Genomic DNA, 23995 nt, shown 5'->3' on the forward strand with positions numbered 1-23995 from the left:
CTATTTGTTGCTTCTGATGGAATTTCACAAGTGACATATTTTTCGATAAACTGTAAAACAGTGGAATCACTGTCTTGACCACATTTAGGAGCATCTTTAATCCATAAAAACTTGTGGATATGTGGTGCTCCTCTGGCTTGGTATTCTTTTCTCCAAAAGAAGTGTTGCACTTCTCCGAGAGGAGGAACAGTTTTATTACAAATAAAGTGTAGCATAGCAATGAAGCGATGATGGAAATATCTTGTAACATTAACAGGATCTAGAAAGCAAAGTTCTCCAGGTAATAGTATATCTATGTTTGTTTTGTTTTTGTTAGCTATGGGTAGGAAATCATGTAAATCTTCCCATGCATATTCTGCACAACTTAATGTAACAAACCAAGTGGACGGGCCAAGGTTTCTTATCATACAATGTACATCTCTGTGACGTCTGAACCAGTACTCTTTAGTACCACGCATGTTTGCTAACAGATTTGTTATGCTTCATTGTAGAACCTCGACTTTTTCTTGCACTTTTTGTAGTAATTGTGTAGCTGACATATTTTGAAATTGAGTACCTGATGCAACCCCGTAGCATAGAGTTGCTAGTTCACTTTCAAAGAGTAGGTGGAATATGTATTCCACATTTTGTCTAAATATGGGATCTTCAGAATACATTCGTAACGAGCGGTATTCTGATGCTGTTATCTGATTGGGTCCATCATCGTACCTTCCTCCTTTTCCAGTAGGAAAGAGTACAAGAAAAGCACGTGCTTCTATACTTTTTTCCCATATGCTGATTGGTGATCCTTTGGTTTGTCACATTTGGTACGGTTCTAGTGCATCATCTATGGTGTCACTAGAGTGTAATGGATGAATTGTATACTGGTCTAAAATATTGGATAGTGTAGCAGGATCTAGAAGTTCAAATCGACCAGTTTCCGGCGACTCTTGAATTATTTTAGTGGTTTCCTTCAAGTTTTCTTCAATATTCATTTCTTTGTAGTATTCATTATTGTCTTTTAGATATTGCAAGGCTTGTCTAACTTTATGTAAGTCTACGAGTTGTTGCTAAATTGTTGTGTCTTTTGTAGGTACACCATTTACTAAGACAATTAAAGATTGCTCTATTGGACGTTGTACTCCCAGAGTGTTCACATTTTTTTTCCACATTCTGTTTATTTAGAAGTCTTTTTTGGAATTTAGTAGTTAGTTTTGTTAGTGGTTTCATTTTATTTAACACTAAAATAAATAACTTCCTTTTGAGAAGGATTGAACTGTCTATCAAAGCTTCTAAAATATATTTTCTACAGTAGGTTTTAAGGGTTGTGCATGATTTCTCTCCTGTATTTATAAGATTTTGAAGGACTTTGTGGCAGAACATTTTTCTAATATACTTTTTTTGGTATGGTTACTTGCCACTACATCAAGATTTATAGGAGCAGTGTTAACAGTAGTGGTAGCTGAATTGTTGTTAATCACTTTTTGTTTCGTTTTACATTTTGAAAGAGGAGGGAAAGTTTTTGTACTGCAAGCTTGTTTTGCTTAATGACTCTATTAGATCTTTTGTTTGAACTTTTTGTACAAAAATCTGCTAGAGAGGGATGCTTATTTTGGACACTTTTATTTTCATTTGCTCTACTTCTGCGTTGCTTTCTACGGCCTTGGTTCTTGGTAGGCATTCTTTGGGGTCTGTTGAAAAAAAAAGAAGGTATGGGTTGGGCTGTTCTGAAATGTATGTGTGCTGTGTGCTTGAGTGTGTGAGTATGATGGTAAGGATGTATGTGGTGGTGTGTGATTGTGCATTGAGAGCTACAAGTAGTTGGAAAGGCTATTCTTGAATTTGTGTTACTATACTAGTGGTGAGGAGAATTACTAATACTAAATCTAACGGTATAGAATTAAAAGAGTTCTTTGTTCTGTAATACTAACATTTTAGGGGCTGATTTATGTCATTTGTGCATCGAAAAAAAATAGGGATTTGTGTGCTATTCTGCCTGTTAATCGCTGTTCAACAAATGGGGATTTTTGGGCAGAATGGTGTACAAATCCCTGTTTTTTGGCGCACAAATCCCATGAATCAACTGCACAGTGAGTTTGAGTAACAGTAAGAATATTATGGTAGTATTGTACTTACTTTTTTTGTTTGGAATAAGCAGGTTTCTTCTGAGTTGTTGTTTGTACTTCAAATGTTGCTGCTTTTCTGCAATTGTAAAAGAAAGAAGTTAGTAATTTTGTGTGTTTATAGCACTGATGATAAATTAGACGTTTATTTTTATGTTTTTGTAGTAGTATTCTTGTTTGATAAGTGAACATAGTGTGTGAATGCAGTTTCCTTTGACTATGTGCAGGCTTTATATTTTACTTACAATATGTTAGTTCAATATGCTTTGCAAATGAGTAGAATACTAAGTGTATGAAACTCACTTGTTTTTTTTAAGGCTGTGTTATTGAATGTTAAGAGATAGAAGAAATAATGATATACTTATTTTGCACTTTTTATATGGTAAATGGCAGACATTGTATAGAGAAGCATGGACTGTATGCATTTATGAAGGCACGGGTAATAAAACAGAAGAATGTGATTTATAGGCAGTGATGTTATTTCAGCTGGGAGATTTTCAATTATCTGTCTATCTGTGTGAATGTATGAAGATACATAATCTTATCCTGATTGTGTGTAATTTTATAATACACTACAGAGTGGGTAATTCATAGAATTTAGCGCACAAGTGGCGCACGTGGCTGGTGCACAGTGTACGCGTGCGAATCTCTGCGCCAGCTGCGTGCACTAAAATCCATTTCCGCGCACAGTGTATTCATGGATTTTAGCTACCAAAACCAGCCGTGGCGCACAGTGGCGCAGCGACCCTGCAGCACCGCCAGTTACGCCCCCAAGAACACCCCTCGAGCAGGGAAAAGCCATCATGGCAAGTGGGGAACGTGTATTACTGGGGTTTGTGGGAAGTTTCACACGCGATAGACCCTGTGCGAGTGGGGTACATGTATTACTAGGGTTCATGGGAAGTTTCACACGCGATAGGCCCTGTGCGAGCGGGGTACGTGTATTACTGGGGTTCGCGGGAAGTTTCACACACGATTTCAGCAGGGTACGTGTATTTCAGGGGTGCATGGGAAGTTTCACACGCGATAGGCCCTGTGCGAGTGGGGTACGTGTATTACTGGGGTTCGCAGGAAGTTTCACAAGCGATAGGCCTTGTGCGAGTGGGCTACGTGTATTACTGGGGTTCGCGGGAAGTTTCACACGCGATTTCAGCAGGGTACGTGTATTTTGGGGGTGCGCAGGAATTTTCACACGTGAAAGGGCTTGTGCGAGTGGTATACGTGTATTACTGTCGTTCGCAGGAAGTCTCACATGCGATTTCAGCAGGGTATGTGTATTTCGGGGGTGCGCGGGGAGTCCTACACGTGAATTGGCAGTATGGGTCCTCCCAGGTGTTCCCTCTACACCCTCCACGGCCCCTGTAGGCAGCCCACACCACAGGGGACTACCCTGCACCCCTGGTCATGTCCCGCAGGCAGCCCATCCACCATGGGCATGCCCCCAAGTCAAGCCACATGTCAGCTTGCACTACTGATCTCCAACTCATGTCCCCCTGCACCCCCACCCCCAGCAGTGCAGGGCACCTGCCAGCAGGCCCCCACTCATGTCCCCCTGCACCCCCACCCCCAGCAGTGCAGGGCACCTGCCAGCAGGCCCCCACTCATGTCCCACTCATGTCCCCCTGCACCCCCACCCCCCAGCAGTGCAGGGCACTTGCCAGCAGGCCCCCACTCATGTCCCACTCATGTCCCCCTGCACCCCCACCCCCCAGCAGTGCAGGGCACCTGCCAGCAGGCCACACTCATGTCCCCCTGCACCCCAACCCCCCAGCAGTGCAGGGCACCTACCAGCAGGCCCCACTCATGTCCCCTTGCACCCCCACCCCCCAGCAGTGCAAGGCAGCTTCCAGCAGGCCCCCACTCATGTCCCACTCATGTCCCCCTGCATCCCCACCCCCCAGCAGTGCAGGGCACCTGCCAGCATGCCCCCACTCATGCCCCCCTGCACCCCCACCCCCAGCAGTGCAGGGCACCTGCCAGCAGGCCCCCATTCATGTCCCCCTGCACCCCCACCCCCCAACAGTGCAGGACACCTGCCAGCAGGCCCCTACCCATGTCCCACTCATGTCCCCCTGTACCCCCACCCCCAGCAGTGCAGGGCACCTGCCAGCAGGCCGCCACTCATGTCCCCCTGCACCCCCACCCCCCAGCAGTGCAGGGCACCTGCCAGCAGGCTGTCATGCGCCTCATTCCCAGCTGGCGCCTTTGGCCCCGTTGCCGCTTACGGGCTTCCTGATTCCCGTCATGCTTGACGCTGCGTTCACTAAGCGGTCTAGTCTTTCTCTGCTTGGTTGACCGTAACGTTATTTAACCACTCCTCTCCCTTGGTTCAGCGCATTGCAACCTTCCACGGTCAGCTGCTTTTCCTCGCTGCCGCGGTCTTGCTACACGCTGTTTACCTCTTGCACCTCTAGCCTTTCCCTTCGTATTTCCTTTCTTTTCCCGGTCTATCTCCCGTCCCCGCCTTCAGTACTCTTCCTCCTTCCTTCTTTCACTCCCTCGTTCTCGGCTTTCTGCTTCTCGTTTGTTTACTATCTTTTCCGGTGTTGCTGGAGTTTACGTATCCCGGTGCCTCCTGTTGCTGCCTTCTCCCATCTCTCGTCTGCTTTCCACGAGCCCAGCTGTCATCAGGATACCTGCCGGTCCTAGGGGTTTTTTGCCTATTCTGGCTTTTTTTCCCCTTTTTGTCCCTCCTGTTTATTTCAGTGGTAGTTTACCTAGACGACATACTTGTTTTTTCACTGACTATGTCGGAGCATCTGTTGCATCTCACAGAGGTCTTGGAGCGCCTTAAAAACTTCATCTATTGGCCAAACGTGAAAAGTGCGTATTTGGGGCATCTTCGGTACCTTACTTGGGGTTTATCCTCTCACCACTAGGAGTACAAATGGATCAAAAAAAGGTAGAGCCTATTCTCCATTGGCAGGCTCCTTCCTCAGTCAAAGAGGTTCAGAGATTCCTGGGCCTGGCTAATTTTTATAGGCGTTTTGTGCCAGGGTTTTCCAACACTGTTCTACCGATTACCAACTTACTAAAGAAGACATCTGTGCCTTTCATCTGGAGCCCTCAGGCTGAAGAGAGCTTTCAACTCTTGAAGAAAAGCTTCTGCGGCGCTCCCATCCTACGCCAGCCAGACCACAACAAGCCTTTTATCGTTGAGACAGATGCCTCTGCCGCAGCCATAGGAGCTGTTCTACTACAAGAGCATGACAACGCGGAACACCCAATAGCTTATCTGTCAAAAACTCTCACTACGAGTCAACGGAATTATTCCGTAATTGAACGTGAAATTCTGGCCATGAAAAAAGCCTGTGAAGTCTGGAGACAACTACTACAGGGGTGCAGTCACCCTTTCATAATCCGGACCGACCATAAGAATTTACAGGTTCTACAGTCAATGGAGTGAATCAATTCCTGACAAGCCCGATGGGCTCATTTTTTCTCACAGTATGACTTTAGCATCACTTATATTCCTGGAAGCCAAAACACTTTGGCAGATGCCCCGTCCAGGAAGTCTTTTTCCTCCCACGTTGCCTCAACCTGCCCTGAGAAATTGTTTCCCAGGAACCGCATTGTTGCCACTATCTCCTCCTTGTTTCAAGAGATAAAAGAAGCCGTCTCCTCACATCCAGAACCCCGAGGCATGATTAAAAAGGATGGTTTATTCTTGAAAAATCAGAGGATCTGGGTACCATCCAAACCTCTCCAGGAAAACATATTGTCCTGGTGCCACGATCACAAGACTGTAGGCCATAGGGGGCAGGCGAGTACCTTGGACCTGATCAGAAGAGCCTTTTATTGGCCAGGGTTGTCTGAAGACGTTAAACGTTACGTAAGGACCTGCAGAGTCTGCTGTCAGAGTAAAAACAACACAAGGAGACCCATAGGTCTGCTGCAACAAGATTCCATCCCGGAACGTCCGTGGAGTCATATATCCACTGATTTAATTGTGGACCTACCTTTGTCACAAGGATGTTCATACATAATGGTGACTATCGATTCCCTCACCAAGATGGCTCATTTCTCTCCACTCCCTGGTATACCAACTGCCGATGGTATGGCATTGGTTTTCATTAAAGATGTGTTTCGACTCCATGGTTTCCCAGACAAAATTGTATCAGACCGAGGGAGCCAATACGTCTCCAAATTCTGGAAGTCCCTATGCGCCGCTCTTAATATTCAGCGCGCATTGTCATCGGGATATCATCCCCACACTAACGGGCAGACAGAGTGTTTAAACGCCACCTTGGAACAATATTTGCGCAGCTACGCCAACTTGGTGCAAGACAACTGGGTGGATATGTTGCCGACGGCAGAGTTCACCTATAATAATGCCAGTCATTCCGCAAGCAGAATGTCTCCCTTCTATTGCTCGTATGGATTTCATCCCCGTGCCATCATTCCCCTTTTCTCCTGCAAACCTGCACTTCTGGCGGTAGAGGAGGTACTAGTCCGAATAAGGGAAACCCAGGACAAAGCTAAGTTGAACCTCAGAGACAGCCTCCAGGCCTACAAGAAGCAAGCCGACCGGCACCGGCAGGTAGCACCTGACTGGAAGGTAGGCTCCAAGGTGTGGTTATCCACTAAATACCTTCCCAGATGGTCTCAGCCATCTAAGCTGTCCCCCAGGTTTATTGGTCCCTATCCCATTACTGCTAAAATCAATCCAGTGGCCTTCCGCCTAAAGCTGCCACATTCTCTTAGGCGGATTCACCCAGTGTTTCACGCATCACTTTTGAAGAGTGCCGAACAGTCACAAAGGGCTCGTCCTTTCCCGACTCTCTTTCAATCACCTGATACACCCTAGTATGAAGTATCCAGGTTGCTGGACTCCAGGTAGCGCAAAGGGCGCCTGGAATACCTGGTGCATTGGAAAGGTTTTTCCAATGCGGAGGACTCCTGGGAACCCAAAGCACACATCCACGCCCCTGTCCTTCTCTCTGAAGTTTCACCGATTACATCCCGGTAAACCGGGGGTCTGGGCCTTGGCGGGGGGCATAGTGTCATGCGCCGCATTCCCAGCTGGCGCCTTTGGCCGCGTTGCCGCTTACGGGCTTCCTGATTCCCGTCACGCTTGACGCTGCGTTCACTAAGCGGTCTAGTCTTTCTCCGCTTGGTTGACCGTAACGTTATTTAACCACTCCTCTCCCTTGGTTCAGCGCGTTGCAACCTTCCACGGTCAGCTGTTTTTCCTTGCTGCCGCAGTCTTGCTACACACTGTTTACCTCTTGCTCCTCGAGCCTTTCCCTTCGTATTTCCTTTCTTTTCCCAGTCTATCTCTGGTCGCCGCCTTCAGTACTCTTCCTCCTTCCTCCTTTCACTCCCTCGTTCCCGGCTTTCTGCTTCTCGTTTGTTTACTATCTTTTCCGGTGTTGCTGGAGTTTACGTATCCCGGTGCCTCCTGTTGCTGCCTTCTCCCATCTCTCGTCTGCTTTCCACGAGCCCAGCTGCCATCAGGATACCTGCCGGTCCTAGGTTTTTTTTTGCCTATTCTGGCTTTTTTCCCCTTTTTGTCCCTCCTGGGAGGGGGCCCGGTCAGGGTGTATTTACACGCTCTCACTGTGGCTTCCTCTTGTGGGAGGCACGCTCAGCCTCGAAAAAAAGAAAAGGACTACACGGCACACCGAGCGCTCAGCCCAGTAGAGGAGGATTTCAACTCCACAGGTGAGGAGGTTGAAGAGATAAAGAGGGGAACTGAAATTGTATTAGAAGCCGGTGCTGACACAGGCCCCCACTCATGTCCCACTCATGTCCCCCTGCACCCCCACCCCCCAGCAGTGCAGGCCATCTGCCAGCAGGCCCCCACTCATGTCCCCCTGCACCCCCACCCCCCAGCAGTGCAAGGCACCTGCCAGCAGGCCCCCACTCATGTCCCACTCATGTCCCCCTGCACCCCCATCCCCCAGCAGTGCAGGGCACCTGCCAGCAGATCCCCACTCATGTCCCACTCATATCCCCCTGCACCCCCAGCCCCCAGCAGTGCAGAGCACCTGCCAGCAGGTCCCACTCATGTCCCCCTGCACCCCCACCCCTCAGCAGTGCAGGGCACCTGCCAGCAGGCCCCCACTCATGTCCCACCATGTCCCCCTGCCCCCAGGTCATGACGATACTCAATCATGGCCCTAATGGCCAGCCTCCCCAGCCCAAAGACCCAACCAAGTATTGCATCCACCCACATAGAAAAGGCAATTACATGATACAACCCCAATGGCAAGTATGTAAATGAACACATGTCCATCACACACACACACACAATGGGTGCAAGTGAATGTGAAAACCCATATCATGACATGCATGAAACCAATGAGATAATACCACACATCGAAGTATGAAGAAAAAAATGTATTAAACACAACATGAATGTAATTAAAATCCAACACACAACAATGGGAATAATAAAACAAAAGCTGCATGTCTGTAAAAGAATAAAAAACAAGAAATCATAATCCAAGAAATCCAAAAGAAATGGAGTCCAAAGTCACAGTCCAACAAAGCAAATCCAAGGGAAAAAAGAAAGTGAAAACCATTGCTCCATGGTGAAAATAAAAAAAGAGAATAATCCAATGGTGAACTATGTACAGATGAACAATCCAGGGTCCATGAGCCCAACTGATGAAATTAAACCTATCAAAAATACTACCTAATAAAAAAACTATATACAAAAACGTATTGTCCAAGCGCAACCAAAATTAAGAAAAAACGAAAGGAAACCTAACACTATCTAACTATATACAATGGCGGCGGGCAAGTCCAGTGGCTCACTCTGTGGTGTCCCGGGCCAGGGCATCATCGCACTCCATGTCTATTTGCTGGAGGCGGGCCTCTGTCCTGGCCCAGAGGTCTCGCAGGGAGGCACTCATGGCCTGTTCCAACTTCCTGGGAGTTGCCTTGAGGCACTCTGCCCACCTCAAAGCCCGACGCATGGAGAACTCCGCCCTGACCATGGTGAGCCGCGCCTCTTCCACCCGCCGCGCTCCGCACCTATCTGCTGGCCCAACCGGTGCCACACGGAAGACACTCCCATTCCTGTGTCCTCCTGCCCTCTGGCCGATGCCTGCCCCTCCGATGTTGATGGCCCTGAGCCATCATTGCTCCCACCTAGAGCCTGCTCCTGCTGCTGCTGTCCATGTGCCGTGTCTGATGGTGCCTGCATATCCTCCATCAGCTGGTCTCCAGTTGTGGTGTCCACCCCTGCTGGGCTGCCAACTCCCGACTGTGGCAGAGATGTGAGCTCCACCAAGCTGGCTGTGTTGGTCGGGCCAGGTCCACAGGGGGCCCTGGTGGAATCTGGGCCGGAAGACGGTGTGGAGAACGACTTGCGCATAGTCTCCACAGAGAAGGAGAGGTCCGCCAGAGTGCGCGACACATGTAGGAACCCACCAACCAGGGCCCCTCCCAGCAGTGCCACATCATGACGCTGCTCTCCGTGATGGCGTGCATTCTCCACCCAGAAAGAACGCACGTCATCACGAATGACACGTGTGTGCAACGCGACACCGACCTCAACGGAGCCCATGCATTCATTGGACCCCTCGTCCGCAGGTAGTGGAGAGGCAGATGACATGACACTCTCCTACCTGCGGACTGGCCTGGGACGGGGCCTCCCTGCTGGTGCATGGTGGTGCAGTCACAGGGTCAGGGACAGCGACATTCACAGGCCCCTCCGCGGTGACCTGTGCTGCCTCCTGACCCTGGCCCTGGACTGCACCACTTGCACCAGTGGTACTACCCCCTCCAGGCCCCATGGGCGGCTCAGTAGCGGGCTCCTCCTCCTCTGTGGAGACTACCAACCTGGATGTCTCCACACCGTCTTCCGCCATTGGAAGCCCCTCTGGGGGCTCACCCGGCCCTTCCGCCACAGCCGTTGTGGCAGGCGCAGCACCAGCCCCCTCGCTCCCAGATGATGGCAAGTCCTGGGAGGGTGGCTGGGCCTTGCATCACCGCCCAGTGGAGGCATCCCCGCCGCTTGGCTCCACAGCGCCGTCTCCGCCCTCTTCTTCACTTGACGCTGCGTAGAGGGAGACATAGAACACAAGCATCAGGGTACAGAACAAAATACCCTAGACAGGAAGCAATAACACATGAGTGGCACTGTCAAATGTCCCTTCCATCCTGTCATTCCACAACACATGGATGAATGCACACAACACACATGCAGAAACAGTCTCGGCGCCTGCAATCAACATCAACATCCATGTAGAAGGGTCCCTGTAAACCAAGATGTTGCTTTCAAAGTCACATGCATCCATGGCGTTTCAAAGTACCACACACACTTCTCAGGCACACACACACACACATGTGCACCATACATGTACATGACATCAGCACCCATTCCTCACCCCCCCTCCATGTCCAGGAACAGGGACAGCCATGCTTTCATGTGTGCGTTCCGCATAGAGCTCCCCATGTTGCATTAAAACACATGCACCAACCATGTGGTTCACACATAACTGGTCTCACATGCATGACCATGATGTCCCTGCACACACACATCCATACATGGCCTATGTCACACATACAGGCAAGCATCAGACTACCAGCACACTGCAACATGCCCTGTCTCACACAGCAATGCTTGGCCACTTACCACTCAACTCCCGACGGGTCTGCCTCCGAAGGATCTCGGCGTGGAGCGCTGGGCCTACGCGTTCCAGGACCCTCATCTGGATGTTACTCATGCGTGCCCGGCCCACCTCCGTGAGGCGCCGGGCCTTGTGGAGGGTCCTGGACCTGAAGTCCTCCCAGCGCTTCTTGACGTGCTTGATGTCGCGGGTTGCCACCCCCTCCGCGTTGATGGCAACCACTACGTCGTCCCAGATCCTCTCCCGTCCTTCCTTGTTGGCGCGTGATGTTCCAAAGAGGGCATCATAATGCCCCAGGACATGCTCCACCAGGACACCAACTACGGTGGCAGTGAAGCTGGTGGCCCTCTGCCTCTCTGGCTGGGGGTTGCCAGTGGTGACAGATGGAGATGTGCTCGACATGGCAACCCCAGAGGCAGGTGTGGGTGGGCAACTGGGTCCTGGGGCTGGGCTGTGGAGCGATGGTATCCCAGTCGGGAGTCTTCTGTTCCAGCAGGGGTGGACACAGCAACTGGACCCCTGCAGATGGCTGATGTGCAGGCACCAAACAGCAGGGCACGTAGGCAGCAGACAGTCAGGCAGAAGCAGATGGCAGGTGGGAGCGTGCTCGGGGCTCTGGGGGGCAGGACAATGGCCTTCAGGGCAGCAGTGTGGTCTTCCATGTGTGTACGCGTGGCCAGTTTGATACGGAGTGATTTGGCACGTGAAAAAATTGCACGTCAGCGTGTAATTCGAGGAAAGGCCCTTAGCGCATAAATGCGTCAGCACACGTACGCGATTTCATTGGACCAAAGGCCCTTAGCGCGTAAGCGCGTCTGTGACGTATCGCGCACGGGCGTTGCCCTTTCGCGTGTAAAACTTCACGCGAACCCCAAGAATATACGTACCCCACTCGCACAGGGCCCTTTTGCGTATAAAACTTCACGCGAACCCCAGGAATACACGTACCCCACTCACACAGGGCCCTTTCGCGTGTAAAACTTCACGCAAACCCCAGGAATATTGGCCCTGTGCGAGTGGGGTACGTGTATCCCTGGGGTGCATGGGAAGTTTCACACGTGATTTTGCTGTCAGAGTGGTGTACTGAATTTCGGGGGTGCGCGGGGAGTCCTACACGTGAATTGGCAGTGTGGGTCCTCCCAGGTGTTCCCTCTACACCCCCACGGCCCCTGCAGGCAGCCCACACCACAGGGGACTACCCTGCACCCCTGGTCATGTCCCGCAGCAGCCCATCTACTATGGGTATGCCCCCCAGCCAAGCCACATGTCAGCTTGCACTACTGATCACCCACTCATGTCCCTTTGCACCCCCACCCCCCAGCAGTCAGGGGCACCTGCCAGCAGGCCCCCACTCATGTCCCACTCATGTCCCCCCCTACATGAAATAAAGATGCCCAGTCATGGCCCACTTCTACACCAAAAAATACCACATCACGCCACCCCATTCTTGAGACGCAATGATTTCCCAATCCACCCCACACTGACATGCCTATGTCAAGACACAAACCAAAACTCAACTATGTACATCAACACATGTCCATCACACACATACACTGGTTGGCATTGCTTGTGTAAACCCACAATTTCACATGCATCAACCCAATGAGCAAATCCCACACAATGAACTAAAATATGAAAATGTATTATGTACATGAATAAATAAATGAAATGAAAGCATACCAAAATATCAAACATGAAATGGAAAGCATGTGAAAAAGATGAGTGAATGAAAATGATAAGCAATGCAAAACAATTTGAAAGAAAAACAGTCCAAACTCTCCCTCCACCAACGCAAATCCAAAAAAAGGTTAAAAAAAAATATCCATTGTTTCATGTTCATAATGATAAATAAAAATGCGAAATTAATCCATAGTCCAACTATTTACAATACATTGTCCTGAAAAAAAAAAACATTACTCCATGTCCATAATAAAAAAAAAATCCAAATGAATCCATGATGTAACTATATACAATCCATTGTCCGAAATAAAAATCAATTAATCCATGTGCAAAAATCCCAAAAATAAATCAATCCATTGTCCAATGATGTAAAGGGTCCATGAGCCCAACTAAACAAATGAAACCTACCTAAGAAACTACCTAAAAATATAACTATATACAAATGTGTGTGGCATTGTCCATTGACCACACATGAAAGGAAAACGAAAAGGAAACATAACTCTAAAAACTATTTACAATGGCAGCTTGCTAGTCTGAAGGCTCACTTTTGGATGTCCCGGGCCAGAGCATCATCGAACTCCTGCTCAATGTCCTGGAGGCGGTCCTCTTCCATGGCCCTGAGGGTTCGCAGGGACGACGACATGTTCTCCTCCAACTCCCTGCGAATTGCCTCGAGGTACTCGGCCCACCTCAGGGCCCTCCGCATGGAGTTCTCCACTCTGACCATCGTGAGCCGTGCCTCTTCTGCCCGCTGCAGCTCCGCATCTATAGCATGGTCTAACCGCTGCCACACGGAAGACACTTCCAGTCCTGGGTCCTCCTGCCCATTGGCCGAAACCTGCCCCTCCGATGACGAAGGTCCCGAGCCATCAAGCCTCCCACCTTGTTGCTGCTGCTGCTGTGCCTCTGCCTGTGCACTGGCTCTTGCTGCCTGCACATCCTCCTCCAGCTGGGGTGCAGTTGTTGATGTGGCCACCCCTGCTGGACGTCCGACTCCCAACTGTGGCTGGGATGTGTCCTCCACCAGCCTGGCCGCAGGGTCAGAGGCAGCTCCACACGGTACCCAGGTGATACATGGGTGGGAAGATGGCATGGAGTATGACTGGCGCATAGGGGGTTCAGTTGAGGAGGGGTTCGGAACAAGGTCCAGCAAATGGAGGAATCCAGCCCTGGTGAGCTGTCCCAGCAGGTCAACGCGGTCAATGAGCCATACGAGATGACGTGCAGTCTCCTCATGAAAAGACTGCAGGTCACCTCGCATGGCCCGTTGACGCAACGCCACCCCACCCAGGACAGGCTCAACCCGGTCCCGGATAGCCACGTCCGCAGGGAGAGGAAGGCCAGTTGTTGTAAGCGGATCCCCTCCCTGAAAACGGGTCTGGACGTAGACATCCCTGCTGGTGCGGGATGATGCAGTCACAGGATCGGGGACAGGATTACACACAGGCACCTCCGCGGTGGCCTGTGCTGCCTCCTGTCCCTGCTCCTGCACTGCACCACTAGGACCACTGGAATCCCCACCTCCAAACCCCATGTCTGTCCCTTGCACGGCCTCCTCCTCCACCAAACCCCCCACCAACCTGGATGACTGCGTGCCATCTTCCTCCGTCGGACCCTGTGGGGTCTCAGCTGCCCCTTCTGCTGCCGAGGAGTCCAACTCCGACCTCCGCCTCTTGGACCTTCCCTTGGCAGCTGCGGCCTGGGATGTGGCACCGGACTCCTCACTCCCCGACCAGATGACAACCTGGGAGGGGAGCCGGGCCTTGCGTCTACGGCTGGCGGGATGATCCCTGCCGCTGTGCTCCACAGCACCCTCTCCGCCCTCTTCTTCAGTTGACGCTGTAGACATGGAGAGATAAAACACAGGCATCAGGGCACTGTACAATGGACTGATACACACATGACAGTTGCACATGAGTGGCATTGTTTAACTACAGACACGGCATAACACTCCACGACACACATGTCATTTTAACTCACACACATGAACATTTCAAAAGCAATATTGCACCAGGCAGCACCATCCATACACATAGAACAGCATGAACAGCCAAAGGTGAGCCTGACATCACATGAAATACAAGGAGTGCACTAGACATGCACACACGCCACCACACTTACATGCATGTCTACATTTCCTCCAACTGTTGCAGTGATGAGATCGCCAAACATGTCACATCTGCCATTCATCCTTCTACATATCAGTGTCACGTGCATCCATGTTGCATCACAGTTGCACACTTGTCACATACACATACATGCACATGTACACAGTGCAGGTACATGCATTATGAACCACCATCCATGCCACAACCATGCCAATGTACATACACATACATTCAAACATGTGTGCTCCCACACCTGCATTTGCCCATAATGCTTACCAACACATCCACCATCAATGTGTCTCACAACTGAGAGGACTCACATGTGGCAGCCTCACGGTCATGTTCATACACATCCCTACATGGCCCTACATAAACACATGTGCAACCTGCACACTACTGCCACACCACGACACGCACAGCGTACTATCAACATGCATGTACACTTACCGCTCAACTCCAGATGGGTCTGCCTCTCAAGGATCTGGACGTAGAGCTCTGGGCATATGTTTTGTAGGACCCTCATTTGATGGTTCGACAGCTGGCCCCGGCACCCCTTGGCATCCGCTGCCTTTGCGAGGCGCCAGGCCTTGTTGAGGGTCCTGAACTTGAAGTTCTCCCAGCACTTTTTGACATGATGTAAGTCGCGGACTACCACCCTCTCCGCGTTGATGGCAGTCACAATATCCATCCAGATCCTGGTCCGTCCTTCATTGTCAGCGTGCAAACTTCCAAAGAGGGTATCATACTGCCCCAGGATTTGCTCCACCAGGACACCAACTTCGGTGGCAGTGAAGCTGGTGGCCCCCTGCCTCTCAGGCTGGGGATTGCCAGTGCTGCCAGATGGTGTTGTGCTGGACATGGCAACCCCAGAGGCAGAAGTGGGTGGGCAACTGGATCCTGGGGCTGGGCTGTGGAGCGATGGAATCCCAGACGGGAGTCTTCGGTTCCAGCACGGGTGGTCACAGCAACTACACCCCTGGCTGACGTGCAGGCAGCAAATGGCAGGGCACATGGGCAGCAGGCAGTCAGGCAGCAGAAGATGGCAGGTGGGAGCGTGCTCAGGGCTCTGGGGGGCAGTAATTCAGCCTTCTGGGCAGGAGCGTGGTCTTCCGTGTGTTTTTGCGTGGCCAGCTTGATACAGAGTGATTTGGCACATGAAAAAAAGTGCACGTCAGCGTATAATTCGAGGAAAGGGCCTTAGCGCGTATGCGCATCAGCACGTGCACGCAATTTCATTGGACCAAAGGCCCTTAGCGCGTAAGCGTGTAAGTTACATTACGCGCGTGGTTGTTTCCCTCATAGCACGTGATGACAGAGCACACGTGGAAAAACTGCACGTCCGAGTGTCATCACGTGTTATTGGAGGAAAGGGCCCGCGTACACGCGTATCTGACGTGTACGTTTGGGCCAGTATAAAAGCTACGTTTAGGACACCATTTCCTTGTACGTGGTTTTCGTGGAGAGCGAGTGGGGGAAATCTGTACTTCTTGTCGGTTCACACACGATTACTTCACAGCGTTTCTAGTTCGTACTCCCTGTTACCTCTGACAGCTCTTGTCTAATTTTTTGTTGGGCCTGTTTCCTCAAACAGAGTTCACTTCTCCTTTTGTCCTGTCTCCTCAGACAGCGTACAATTCTCCTTCTGGTGGGGGTGTTGCCAACGCGCACACGCGTGTATTTTTCATGTTCTTTTTCCAGGCAGACGTTGAGTTCCGCACGTACTTAGCAACTGTGCTTGCCCCGTGTGTCGCGTTCCCCTTCAGAGGTCATTGTAGGCTGCGTGTATTACGCATACTCTTATTTTTCTGTTTCTGGGTGCCACAGCGTAGTGCGGGTTAATTTTTTCACGCACGTGGTCTATGAGGGGTTGCGTGCACGATCATTTTTGATTTTGGGCTGCCTGTGCGTTGCGTGACCCGTCATCTTCCCCCAGGGGTCACAGACAGCCTTGTTAGAGCACTAGGGTACAAATTCCATCTAGTATCCTACCCCTTTGACCCCCAATTGCCCAGGACAATAGTTTACTGCAACTCCCATACACACAACAACATCAGTGCCATGGTTGGGAGGCGACTAAGCGGTAAGGGAGGTAAAGGTGGCCGACCTTCAAAAGGTGGGTGTGGTGGGCGCGGTAGGCGACGTGGCCGGGATATGCAGGGTGCCCCTATACCCCCATGTGTGGAGGAACAATCAGGGACACCCATGCCCCCCCCCATGGTTGAGCGAAATGTGCCTGACACCATCCCAGCTCAGCCCCTGTTGTACCAGCCCATTGTGGCACCTGACCTGGCACAGGATGACTCCCAGGCTGACTTCCAGGTCAGCAAGTCTAGGCCACGTGTGGCGGTGCAAGTTGTTGTCACCAAGCCACGTGGATCTGGGGCAGCTATGTCATCTGCTGCCCCAAGTATGCAGGGTGGGGAGGCTGCAGGGGCAGCTGCAGCTCCATCCGCCCCAGCTCTGACTCTCCCAGCCAGGACAGTGTCAGTCCAGGTCCATCAAACTGACGTTCCCCCTGCCAACATTACCCTGCAACCAATGCCTGCATCAAGACCTATGGTCATTGTGCATTCCCACACTCCTACTACCCAGTCCACCGGTGATTCTGCCCCTACTATCCAGAGCGGCATAAGCCACTCTGGCTCCGCTCCACCTTTAAAGAAGAGGAAGAAGGGTGCTCTGGCACGAAAGGCTGAGGCCCCAGACACGTCTACACACTCCGGCACGTCAAGGAAGCCTTGCTGTAATGACGCGGAACTTGATGCACTTGTGTCCTATGTGTCAGCACATAACCACGAAATGCTGGTAACTGCAGGGTCCAAGACCACAACTGGTCAACGTAAGGCACACTGGCAGATCATTGCTGACGGCATAAGTGCCCTTGGATGGCATAAGCGGTGGAATGACCTGAAACGCAGAGCAAAGAACAAGCTGGCCTCAAATCATGCCGCTACTCTGGTGACTGGCGGTGGGTCTCCACAAGAGGACAACAAACTCACTGAACATTAGTCTGTTGCTGGGGCCTTCATCACAGAGGAACAGTTCCAAGGTGTGGGAGAACTACCTGATTATGATGCATTGTCCGGTGAGTGCCCATGCATGTGTGTGTAATGCATGTGTATGTTGTTTGGGTGACGGGTTCTGATTAAGTGCCAGGTGAGGGTGTGTGTGCCTGAGGGGTATGGGTCACCCATGTGCTCCATCCAAAACATTCAGTGGCCTTGGATTTGGGTGTGACAGTATCCCTTCTGCCCAAAGTATTAATTTAGCGCAACATTACGGCAGTTGCCCTTGAAGTGGCATCTTGCAACAACATTGTTTGTATTTTTCAGTGTTCGTTCAGGCTGATTGTTTCAATTCTCCCACTTTTGCTACGCATTCCTCAGCCCTATTGTCACATTTGTGACATGCTTCTGTCATTGATGAACCCCACATTGGCCCACATGTGTTACCTTGTTAGGTGAATGTTTTGACCATTCAGGCTGATTGAGTATTGGCCTGATCACATACATATTTGGGGCCTGTTTGAATGTGGAACATGATAGTTGTTTCCTGTCATGCTGAAGTACACAACCATTGATGTGTACATCGGCCTGCAATCACTGTATTCTTGTACACTGGATGTGTTGCAGTGTGTGGCACATGCATATTTTGTCACACTATGTAGCATTTTTCATCTCATCATGTCCATCTCACATGGATGGCTGACAGTACTCATTCACTGACATATGGATGTCCTTGTGGAATGTACCATGGCTATGGTACATGCCATCTGTGTGATGGCATGTGTCATGTATGTGTATTGAACATGCCACGCACAGGCCAATGTGTGATGGCAGTGCTACCCAGCATGCAGCATATGTGTTGCTCTTCCATCTTGGTGTCATCAGTGTCTGCCTTTTGCCTCCCCTTCCAACTCAGTGACAGTTCATGCATGGGAGGGTTATAGTCATGTGGGACATGTGTAAATCATGTACTGGTTCTGTAGCTTGTTAGGCCTATTTGTGTGCTATGGTGCTAATGCCTGTTTCCATTTTTTGTCTTTCATGTTTTTGCAGGGGATGACGCACTTGATGCTATTGAGATTGAGGAGATGGTGCAGACCCAGGAGGAATCTCAGGCATGACCGGGCACCAGTGGGGGGCGTGGTGTGGTGGTGGGTGAGAACCCAATCTTGCTGCAGACCATTCTGTCCAGTGGTGTCTCTGGGTGCACCTCCCCAGACCTCTATTCAGGTGCTGATTCGGATGATGAGACCTATGTGCCGTCGCAGGTAAGTGTTTCTGGCAGGGGTTCTGTTCTGTCCAACCCACCTGCACCAGGGGTAGAACCCTCTATGGGGATGTCAGTGTTGGTAAATCCGCCTTTGGCGGTTACGGATGCAGGGTCACACTCCACAACATTTGATCCTGTTCCTGGGCCAGCAGATCAGAGGGGGAATGCAGTCCTGCAGCCTCAGGCAGTGCCGGCACAGCAAGGCGCAGATCGCCTTGCCCCAAACAGGTGTGGTGCCCGCCGACGCGGTGGCCGTACGCCACCAGGCAATACCGTATGGGAACAATCCATGTACGGTATGGCAACCCAACAGGCAGCATCAGTTGAGATGATGGCTCAAGCAATGGAGAGGGTGGCCACTTCCATTGTCCCCCCTGAAAGGCAGATGGAGCAACTACAGCAGGCAACAGACCCCATTTGCCAATCACACAGGGAAGACATGTTGGCGTCCAACAGGGACCGATGGGTGGCACTGGAGACTCTACGCCAATCAATATCAATAGAGTCCCAGGCCCACAGGGAAGCCCTTAGGGTAGAACTCCATCACCTCAGGGAGACTCTTGCTGACCTTGAGGCTTCCACTAACTTGAGGACAGAACAGCAGTTGGAGCGGCTCACACGTTCGCTCTCAGCTGAGATGCAGGCAACTCGGGAGGAGATCCGGGCATCACGTCAGGTGCTGCATGGGGATCTCCGCACTATAATCCTCCAGAACGAGACCTTCCACACATGCATGCTTGCTGCCATGGAAGACCATAAAAGGGCTTTCCGTGGGCTGCCTCCCATAGCACCACCACCTCCTGATGCAGCAGCAGAGGGTGATCAGAGTGACAGCAGCAGTTCTCCCACTAATGGCATACCCGTGCAGGCCATGAGCCCATGGAGGTGTTTTTTTCCCCAACATCCTCACAGGTGGCTGTTGGTGCGCACCCTGTCCTCGGACCTCCTGTGTCCCCCCCCCCCCAGCCCCCACATGGCCATTTTTGATTTTTGATTTTATTTTACATTGTGTTGCCTTGTGTGGCTCCCGTGGGCATCCACTGTATTCCGGCTGGGCACATGCAGGCTTGTCCTGAGTTTGGGTTAGATGCTTGGGTTCGTGAGACACACACCCCTCCTGCTTCTCGTTTCCACAGGCTTGCAAAGGGTGTGCCCAAGTGACAGTGAATTACACAGTAACGTTGGACTCCCATGAGCTGTGTGGGCAGTCTGTAGTCAATACTGTGTATACATTCCTAGTGGATATTGTTGTTGTATTGTACAGTGCATGGTGTATTGATATGTGCTTGTGCATCCATGTCTTCCTCCTAATTTGCAGGTTCATTCCTCATGTCTTCACAAGGCCGTCTACTTTGGAGATGGAGTTTATGTTGTAAGCAGTGCACTTACACATTTGCGTGGCAGCAACACTGCACAGTTGGAAGGGGTCGATGTGCTGGCATAATCAGGTTGTAAGACTACCACTACTTTAACTTAGTACTGTCATTGTTGGTAAGTATTTGGTCATGTGTGTTGTTAGTTCTACATTACTGGGAGCATATTGTGTCTGGCCAGTTTCCATTAGGGACACTGTACTTTGTGACACTTGTGTCAGGTTTTGGGGATTGCTTTGTTTGCTCTCAAATAGCATGACATGCTATGGTGTGTTGGGTGGTGGTGCTGGGGAGGTGTTGGGTGACATGGCACTGTTGTCATGTTGTATTTTGCAAGGAGGTAATGAATTTAGCAGCATAGAAGTGTGTCTTTTGATGACACAGCATTGATGGTGTTTGTGTAGGTAGGGATGCACACAATGTAACACTTCCAGGTGGCCAATCTCAGGATGGTATGGTTGTGACAGTTGACTGCACCTTATGTCATCATCATTGATTGTCAGCTGGTATGTGCCAGGCCTGTGTGCACTCCACACGGGTGTGATTTTAGGTGAAGTAATTAGCCACCAGCTGCGTACGGGCTGCCTCACCCCGTGCCCTTTCCCCTCCCATGCGCAGCGGCTGGGCATGTGGTTGGGGATATGGGGGCACCACCATGTCCACCGGCAGGCCCCGGCGTGTTGCAACTTTGTGCCGGACACATGCTGCCACTATGATCCTGCACACTACTGGGGGAGCGTATAACAGCTGCCCGCCAGAACGGTCAAGGGAGCGAAAGCGTGACTTGAGCACTCCGAATGTGCGCTCCACTATGCCCTGGGTTGCAATGTGGGCTGTGTTGTATCTTACCTCGGGTGGCGTGGTGGGGTTCCGAATTGGCGTCATCATGTGGGTGCTCAGAGGGTAGGCACTGTCCCCTGGGGAGTTGGTGATGGGGATCATTAGTGGGGTAGTGACATTACTCAGTTTCTGACATGCATGCATGTGCTGTTGTATTTATACTCACTGAGCAGCCATGTATCGCCATGCCGCCTAGCTTCTGATCCCGGTTTATGGTTGACATTCTGTAAATAAAACTGTCGTGGGTGGACCCTGGATAGTTGGCATATACTGAGGTGATGATTCCCTTGGCATCACATACTACCTGCACGTTGATGGAATGCCATTGCTTGCGGTTTCCATAGATGTGCTCTGATGCCCTGGGGGGACGTAGAGCCACATGGGTACAATCAATGGCACCTAGGACTTTGGGGAATTGTGCCACCCCGTAGAAATCCTAGACGGCAGCCTGTCTTTCTGCAGGTGTTCTGGGAAGGTATATGTGCCTGCGGACTGATGGGCGTGCAGTTATGATGGCCAAGACCTGGTGTAGGCAGCGTGACTGCGTGGCCTGTGACACCCCCCCCACTATAGCACTTGTCCGCTGAAATGATCGAGTGGCCAAGAAGTGCAGTACATTGAGGACCTTCTGCAGGGGGCTGAGTACTTGGGAGCACAGGGTGGGTCATGTGAAGTCATCCTCCCACTCACTCACCAGGTCCAGTATTATGTGAGGTGGAAACCTGTACCTCCCATACACCTGGTCATCAGGCATCCCAAAAAGGCTGGTTCTGGGTGTGAAAATTCTGGGCCTGACTATCCTCCTCCTCCTCCTGCAGTATCCCACAACCACTGCTGCTAGGAACTGTATATTCATCCTGGCGTCTGAGCTTGTTTGTTGTTTGCACGCACTTTTATGCTGCACGGGTCCACGTACGCCTGCTTCCTGATGGCGTACGTGTTTCCGGATTGGCGCGTCTTTTTTGCTGCATGCGTTAGCCCTGTTCGATTCCATGAATACGTGTTTTGAACGTGCGTGTGGGCGTTCCACGCATTTGCCTCCTGTACTTCCCCCGTGACGCCCACATTTTCACGCGTTGTTGCCCATTCTGCGTGTCACGCCCCCTGTTCCTCCTACTTTTGTTGCGTGCGCCGCGCTATGTGCGATTTCGCTGTGCGCATAACGCATGCTGTTTGGAGACGTGTGCGCCAGCGTGTGCCACGCAGAATTTTGGCGCACATCCTGGGATTTACACGTGCACGGACTTCCATGAATCGCTGTGCGTGGGTTTCGCTTCAATTTTCGCACTGGCACTGCGATTCGCACGCTTTCGCACGCTTGCGCCGAAAATTTCAGCGCACATTAATTCCATGAATCGACCTGTAAGTGCTTTTCTATATTTATACTGTTATTTCTCCCATCTTTTAATATTATAATTTTTTAGATAGCTGTGTGTGTTAAAAAAAAATAGATAGCAGACAGATTTGGAAGTGAGAGTTGATTATAGCAGATGGGAAAAATGACAGTAAGTTTTTTTATAGATTATACAGGTTCAGTGGCAGTTACTCTGTTTATATGCATTCATAAGAGTTGTTCATGTACTGTGCATAAAATATGCATAACTGTAATATGCATTCTTGCATGTGGATATGCCTGTAGCTGTAAGTAGAAATCTTGGAGACTTGTACAGTAGTTTTTGTAGTAGGTGCTTTCCAATGATATGAGACTTGTACTCAGAGTGATCAACAGGATATTTGAAGTGCTGAACTCTGATGATGGAGTTAGATGTAGAGGTCTTGGATGTGATTGGTGGATAGTTGTGTGACTGATTAGCTGTATCCAATGAGGGAATGGCACAGCGAGTGAAGTGGAAAGGGTAGGAGGGCTGTGTAAGAGTTACGCTGTCTGCGGACACCGCGGCTGTCCGCAGACAGGGCGTGCCACATCTGGGGATTTCCTACAAATTCAGCATGGAAAGGGGACTGTAGGGATCAGCCAATCAGATGTTGAGGTTGTGGATTTGTGTTGAAAGAGACTGTGTGCAGTGACGATGTCAGAGGTGGAGAAAGTCAGGGTGTTGGTGCTTGGGGATATGTTTGTGCATGGTTTACAGCAGTATGCTCTATGTAGGCATGTGGTAAACAATTTTGATGTTAAAGGAGTGGAGGTCTTGTGGAGCACTGTGCCTGATTGCAATGTACAGGGAATTGTACACGTTTGTGAAGATATGGGCAGGATGAACAGTCCCCATGTGGTAGTTTTGCACTATGGTGCTTTCCATTTGGGCTATGTCAGTGCCCCTACTTTGTTGGCAGATTTGGTTCAAGCAGTAATGAACATCCTTCCAAATGCCAAACTTATTTTTTCTGGATTAGTACCTAGGGCAATATAGAACAATAGTTATGTTTTTTGTCCTCAGCAAAACATTGCTAGGTGTGCAATCAACTGAGGCATGTGTGCTTTCATGCTTAGCGCTAGTATGTCCTTCTGTAATAATGATAGTATTGATTCCAGTAATGCTGTTTATTTTAAAGAAGATGGCATTTCTTTATCTTTTATGGGAAATGCCATGCTGTTCTGGAATGTAAGGGTTGCTTCGGAGAAGGTAATGTGAAGATTTTAGGAGTAAAGTAAGAAAAGAAAAAAGAAAAAATAATACAAAATAACAGGTGTCTGTCAAGCATCTGCAAAAAAAAAAGGCTTTTTTCAGAACCAACCTCTAAGGGGAAATGGAGCACACTATTTAAATTTAAATACACCATGTTCAGATTGTTGATGTGTCCGCAGACATGGCGGTAGTCCACGACATTGCGTATTACATACAGGGATTTTGGGGTGGAGAGGCATCCAAATGAGAATGAGAAAAGCAAGGGATTGGTCAGTAAAATTTACTGGGTGTGTCGTGTAAGGAGAGAGTTTGTCAGAAAGTCTTTTCTCTGAGAGAAAAACAGATAGCTATGGCTGTGTGTTTCAGAAAACAGACTATATGGATTTTGGGAGACTCATGGATACATTGGTTGGAGGTGCATGCAGAACTCTGTGGAGTAGCTTCATA

General features: G+C 50.3%; 1 protein-coding gene across 1 annotated transcript in view; it reads left to right on the top strand.

The window, feature by feature from the left end:
* LOC138453393 (isoaspartyl peptidase/L-asparaginase-like) overlaps positions 1–23995 on the top strand; it is a 1349814-nt gene that overhangs the window by 132895 nt on the left and 1192924 nt on the right. The gene's annotated exons all lie outside the window — the stretch shown is intronic.

The sequence above is a fragment of the Ambystoma mexicanum genome, chromosome 4p, assembly GCF_040938575.1.
Source record: "Ambystoma mexicanum isolate Mex_15411 chromosome 4p, UKY_AmexF1_1, whole genome shotgun sequence".
In the NCBI taxonomy this organism is placed as follows: Eukaryota; Metazoa; Chordata; class Amphibia; order Caudata; family Ambystomatidae; genus Ambystoma; species Ambystoma mexicanum.